Source organism: Sorex araneus, chromosome 3 (genome assembly GCF_027595985.1).
Source record: "Sorex araneus isolate mSorAra2 chromosome 3, mSorAra2.pri, whole genome shotgun sequence".
NCBI classification, from domain to species: Eukaryota; Metazoa; Chordata; class Mammalia; order Eulipotyphla; family Soricidae; genus Sorex; species Sorex araneus.
This window is the reverse complement of record NC_073304.1, coordinates 221,523,576-221,530,379: the sequence shown is the minus strand read 5'-3', so window position 1 is coordinate 221,530,379 and position 6,804 is coordinate 221,523,576.

The window sequence follows — 6,804 nt, the reverse complement described above, 5'->3', positions numbered from 1 at the left end:
CGCAGAGGGCCATTGCTTCAGCAACCCTGTAAGTCAGGTCTTGATCTGTGCTGGCTCAGACAATTCAGGTGAGGCCAGCCGGGCTGGGGCAGTGGGAAGGGGGTCTTCAGTTACTTGAAAATCTGGGGTCAGTCATTTAGCCTAGCAGAACTTCAGTTTCTAAAGTAATAAAATAGGGGATAAAATAAAACCAGAGAGAGGACCAGAGAGATTAGGAACTTACCTTGCATACATCTGGCCCCTATATGATTCCCAGCACTGCATGGTCCACTAAACATATCCAGGTATGACCCCGCCCACACCCCCATGCATTAAATAAATAAATAAATAAATAAAACCAGATAGGCCAGGGCCAGGGAACCAGCCCAAAGTGGCAGAGCACAGATCCAGCATAGTTTTTGTTTGTTTGTTTGTTTGTTTTTTGCTTTTTGGGTCACACCCAGCAGTGCTCAGGGGTTACTCCTGGCTCTGCACTCAGGAATTACCCTTGGTGTTGCACAGGGGACCATATGGGATGCTGGGAATTGAACCCAGGTTGGCTGCGTGCAAGGCAAGCGCCCTACCTGCTGTGCTATGGCTCCAGCCCCAGATCCAGCATGTTTAAGGCCGCAAGATTCCCCCCCCCCCAGCACCACATGGTCCTCTGGGGACAGTAGGATGGGGGTCCTACCTGGTGGTCCCTGTGCACTGCTGGGTGTGGCCCCGTCATCAAAGAAGGACAGATTGGTCCCTCTGTGTGAGACATGGGATGCAGACATGAGGCAGGATGGGCCCCAGAGGCAGGGAGAGCTCTTCCGGAGAGACAAGAAGGAGAGGCGGGCAGGAGTGGGCAGGAGGCTCTGGTTACCCTGCGGGGAACTTAGTTTCACTCTCTGCTTCCAGCCTTTGCTGCTGGGCCTGACCCATGGGAAGTGGGAAATCAAAAGGCAGAAGGAATTAGCGAGTGGAGGAGACCTCGGGCTGGTGGTTATTCTGCCTGAAGATTGAGAGCAGCATGCTGGAAGTTGACTGGGGGACTGTTCTAGGAATGAAGGCCTGTGGAAGAGAAGGGAGGGAGGCAGGATGGAGCGGTGTGAGCTGGAGCACTGAGGCTCTTGTTCTGATTTTAAACCTCCATGTTGGGGCCGGAGCGATAGCACAGTGGGTAGGGCGTTTGCCTTGCACGCAGCCGACCCAGGTTCGATCCCCGGCATCCCATATGGTCCCCCAAGCACTGCCAGGAGCAGTTCCTGAGTGCAAAGCCAGGAGTAACCCCTGAGCATCGCTGGGTGTGACCCAAAAAGAAAAAAAAAAAAACCTCCATGTTATCTCTCATTGGAAACAGGCCGCTCTGAGGAAGGGGCAGGACACGGGCAAAACAGCTCAGGCCTGGGCTGAAGATGCGGTATAGTGGGGAGGGTACTTGCCTTGCATGCTGCTGACCCGGGTTCGATCCCCAGCTACCCATACGATCCCCTGAGCACGGCCAGGAGTGCTTCCTGAGTGGTCAGGAGTAACCCCTGAACGTTGCTGGGTGTGGCCCCCAGTTTTTTTTTTTTTAAAGGCAACTCAGGTCAGACAGTCGTTCCTGATGGGGGTGGGGCCAGGCTTATCTGCTGACAGCACTTGCAGCTGCTGGCAGGGGACACATCTGCAGGGTCCAGCCCAGAACCTGGCCGTTTAAGGCTAGGCTTCAATCCCACTGTGAGGAATTACCGTGTGGCCATACCACAGCAGGCACGAGGGACCTGCAGCTGTGCCACTTGGAAGAGGCTCTCAGTATGGCACTGGTGACAGGCAGAGAGCTACGAGGCAAGTTCAATCCTGGAAGGTTTTCTGGAAGGGCAGGCAATGGTCCCGGATGTCTTGGTCTGGCTTTTTTTTTTTTTTTGGCTTTTTGGGTCATACCCATTGATGCTCAGGGGTAACTCCTGGCTCTGCACTCAGGAATGACACCTGGAGGTGCTCAGGGGACCATATGGGATGCCGGGAATCAAACCCAGGTTACCTGTGTGCAAGGCAAACGCCCTACCCACTGTGCTATCATGTTCCAGCCCCAGTCCTGGTCTTTGAATAGGGAACAGGTGCTCCGTGGGCAGCAGGAATAGACCAAGGCCCAGAATCATCCTTGACTCTATGCCTTGGCCTGGGCCATGGCCCCAGTCCCAGCTGGGGTCCCTCACTCAGGGAGCAAAGGGATCTATGCCCTGGAGCACTTGCAAAGGAGCCCTGGAATTTGTTCTTGATTTGGGGCCACACCCAGCAATGCTCAGGGGTTACTCCTGGCAGTGCTCCAGGGACCATATGAGATTCCAGGGATCGAACTTGGGAGGCTGCGTGCAAGGTGAAGGCCCTCTCTGCTGTACTATTGCTCCCAGCCCCTAGAATTTATTCTTCCTCCTCTGGGAAAGACTAGAGCAAAGTTTCTTTAACATTTTCCTCTTGAAACCCCTTTTCACCTAACCCCAAGTATCTGGGTATATGAGCTAGGTATACAAGTAAAACATTTATTGTTAATAAATCATAAAGAAATTAATTCCTGGGGCTGGAGCAATAGCACAGCGGGTAGGGTGTTTGCCTTGCAAGCGGGTTTGATTCCCAGCATCCCATACGGTCCCCTGAGCACTGCCAGGAGTGATTCCTGAGTGCAGAGCCAGGAGAAACCCCTGTGCACCTCCGGGTGTGATCCAAAAAGAAAAAAAAATTTAATTAATTCTAAAACAATTTTTGTTTTAGAATTTGTGTGTGTGTGTGTCTTTGTGTGCAAGCCCCACCTTTCAGCTTCAGTTGAAGAAACTGAAACCTGATTCAATTCCTGGCACTCCACATGGTCTCTTGAGCACCTCCAGGAGTAATCCCTGAGCACAGAACCAGGAAGACTAAACCCTGAGCACCAACTACATTGGTAGAAGCGCAGAAGCTGTGCCTGGAACTTACGCCACTGGAGAGGCTGTTGGGACAGAGAACTGATATTCCTCCAGCCCCAGCATTCCCCAGCCATGGGCAAGAGGAGTGAGAACTCAGGATTGCCTGCTTTCTACCTCTCACCACCATCCCCCAAACAACCGGAGGAAGTGTGCAAGGTTGGAAGGAGGTGCATCTGAACTGGCTGTCAAACTTGCACAGATTTTCTGTAAGGACCAAGGCAGGTTGGGTGCAGCGTCTCAGAACTAGCGACCATGAACCCCTGGGGACTCTTCCCTCCCTTGGAGCTCTGTGTCCCACAGGAGCTGTAAGAGTCCTGGGCTTTTGGGGAAGCAGCTTCCTTGCCATCTCCAGATCCTCAACTCCATGCTCGGATCTGGCCCCTTGGAACTGGTCGTTGATGTTGAAATGACCAGAGCAAAGAGAGACAGGAGCAGAATGGAGGGCCAGTATGGACGGGGCTGTGTCCCTGTGCTTTCGCCCCAAACTGGAGGCCACAGAGCAGAAGGAAGGGTCTACAATGGACACTGGAGGATCCAGGTGCTCCACTGCAACTTCCCCCCAAGGGCCCCCCATTCCCTCTCTGGAGGCATCCTGAAGTGCAGCCCGAAGAATTTCAAAGCATGGGGTCTGAGGGGCTCGGTTTGCCTTGTTATCATCTTGCTTCAAAAGGTACAACATTGGAGCTGGAGGGATAGCACAGCGGTTGGGCATTTGCCTTTAATGCGGCCGACCCGTGTTTGATTCCTCCACCCCTCTCGGAGAGCCCGGCAAGCTACCCAAAAAAAAAAAAAAAAGGTGTAACATTTACCTTGCAAAAAGTCCTTCAAGTAGATCTTTGGGTTCTCAAGTTTCATTTTACACATGGAGAAACTGAGGCTGGGGGTGGGGGTGAAGCATCTTATCCTGAACTGGGCAGGACTAGAGCCCGGGTTCTGCCACCTTTTTAGTTGTCGTTAGATTTTGGGGTCATAGCAGTGATGCTCAGGGGTTACTCCTGACTTTTCACTCAGGAATCCCTTCTGCTAGACTCAAGAGACCATATAGGGGGCCAGAGGTCCAACCCAGGTCAACCGAATGCAAGACAAGTACCCTACCTGCTGTACCCTCCCCTCCATTTGCCTTCTTTATTTGCAGCCAATCCAGTGGGTCCTGCTGTCTCTGCTTCTAGCTGTAGCCTGAACCAACAGAAGCAACACTCATTGCCTCTTGGACCTCAGTCTTTCCATCTGTTTAATGGGAGTAACCCATTCAGTCTCAATTTGGCTGATAGTGCTGGGGGCCTGCATGTCAGAAGCATCAGATGGGGCAGCCCTCTGGTCTCCTTTCCTTCTGGACCTCCCACTCCCTTCCACATCCCACCAGCTCAGTGACCCCACCATCCTGCTCAGTGCCAAACATGTGTAGACGTGTAGACTTTTCACTTCCCCTTTATTATCACCTCATTTGTAGGATTTTAAGGGTACCTGGAGGGAGTGAGGAGCTCACACCTCCAGTTCCGCTTTTCCAATATCTCTTCCTCACTTGTGAAAATAACCTTATTATCAGCATCTAACCTGCCGCGGCTTATGGGGGCATGCGGATAAATAAAAGCAGACAGAACCGGGGCAGGGGAGACAGCACAGAGCCAGGGACTGTCCCCCAGTCCTGGGGGGTATCCTGGAACGGGCATCAGGATCAGCAGGACAAGAGGAGGCCGGGAGTAGCGCTGAGCCAGGAGCCGCCGGCCCCGGGCCCTTGTCTCCCCCTCGTCCTCTGCCCATCAGAGACCCTGCGGGAAACGGCTCCCGGGCTCCCGGCTCCCCCATCTCCTGGCCGCCTGTCCGGGATTGGGATTGATTCTCTGGCAGCTTCTGCTCTGAGCAGTAAATGAAATATCGGTTACCAGGAGTGAAGCGGGAGGCAATTAACCCCTGGCCCTCGCGATGGCAAATGTGTTTGTAGCACACAGAGGCACATCGTCGCACACACCTGCCCGGCCTTCCTGCAAAGTCATCCAATTAGGGCAGCCCCCGACACCAGGCTGCCGCTGCCCGGTGGGGCCCCCGCGACCCCACACACCGGCCCCTGGGGCAGGCAGCTGCCTGGGCACAGACTGGCCTGTCAGTCCCCATGCGGATGAGCTCCAGGGGGCACCTGCAGCCTCACACCCCCGTGGCAGCAGGGACAGGATTCGTTAATTAATCACACATCTCTGTGGAAGGGGAGTCGGGCAGAGCCTCCTTCCTGTGCAGTGGAATGGCTGTTCTGCCCGCCCAGCCGCCTGCCAGCCCGCCTGCCCTGCCCCCTGGAAATATAACCCTGAGCCAGTAAAGCCCCAGGGGGAGGGGCACACAGGTCATTATCTCTGGGAGCCCCTATCGGATGGGGGGTGACTTTCCTTCAGAAAACCCCAGTCCCGGGGCCCGGACTCAGAAAGCCTTGTCTTGTTTACTGGTTTTTTTTTTTTTCTTTTTTGGGTCACACCCGGCAATGCACAGGGATCATTCCTGGCTCATGCACTCAGGAATTACCCCTGGCGGTGCTCAGAGGACCATATGGGATGCTGGGATTCGAACCCAGGTCGGCCGCGTGCAAGGCAAACGCCCTACCCGCTGTGCTATCACTCCAGCCCCCTACTGGTTGTTTTTTTTTTTGTTGTTGTTGTTGTTTTTTGGACAGCGGGTGGGGGGGTGTTGGTGGGGCATGGCACACCTAGAAGTGCTCAGGGATCACTCCTGGCAGTGCTCGGGGAGCCAGAGGTGTGCCAGGGATAGAATCAGGGTTGACAGCATGCAAGGCAAATTGCCTTAACCCCTGCACTATCTCTCCAGGCCTGTTGGTTGGGTTTTGGGGTCACATCGAGCCGTGTTGAGGGGCTACTCCTGGCTCTGTGGTAGTCCTTGTGGTTGGGGGATCAAAGTGAAGGTGGTGGCATGTGAGAATAGCACCTGTACCCCTGAATGTTCTCTCCGGACCAGAAAGCCTGGATTTATGAGAAAGTGGCGTCTCTCTCAGAAGCAGTGGGAGGAGAGTCCTAGCCCCAGAGCCTAGGAGAGCCCAGGTCTCCTTCACACACCGTCCCCAGGGCCGCAGTCTGGTGGAGACAGGTCTTGAAGAAGCTCCCTGCAGATAGAGCGATAGATAGGACAGTGGGTAGGGCGCTTGCCTCGCATGCAGCCAACGTGGGTTCAATCCCCGGCACCATATGTGGACCCTGAGCACAGAGCCAGGAGTAAGCCCCGAGCACAATTATATAGGGCCCCCAATCAGAACAAAAATAGAAGCGCCCGTGCTGATGACGGAGACACGTTTCTAGCCCAATCCTAGAACAGGAGAGGACTTGGCCCTTGGGCGTCACGGTCTCTGGAGGGAGTCATTTCCCAGCAGGTTCCCCGGCAGCCTCAGGACAAGCAGCTCTACCAGAGGGACAGGCTAACCCTCCAGGGTCCAGAGAGGAAGAGAAAGTTCTCAGCCTTGGCTGGTCCTGGCTATGCCACCCTGGCAAGTTGCACGTTTTCCTCCAGACCCTGATTTCTTCATTGGCAAGATGGCATGTTTAGGCCCGTCTCCCAGAATGGCGGGGGGACCCTCTGGTCTCCGGAAAGCCAAACCAGCTGGATGATGTCGGTGCTCCCCATGGGCTAGAGAACAAACTTCGGGAGGAGCAGAGGGTTGGACCAGTCCCCCGTCATCCTAGGGACGGTGGGGAGCCCCCAGGAAGGGTGGCTGGATAACGCTGAAGCAGTCGTGTGGCCACTACAAGAATCACGGGGGGCCATGGGTGGCTGGAGCGGAGGGGGAGGGAGGAGCAGCTAATCTAATCGCTCGTCCCAAGGAAACTCTCGTTCCAGTCAGACCTGCCAGGAGTTTTATTGGGTTTGTGAGGACCTGCAGATTTCAATCTCCAGACCCCACAGG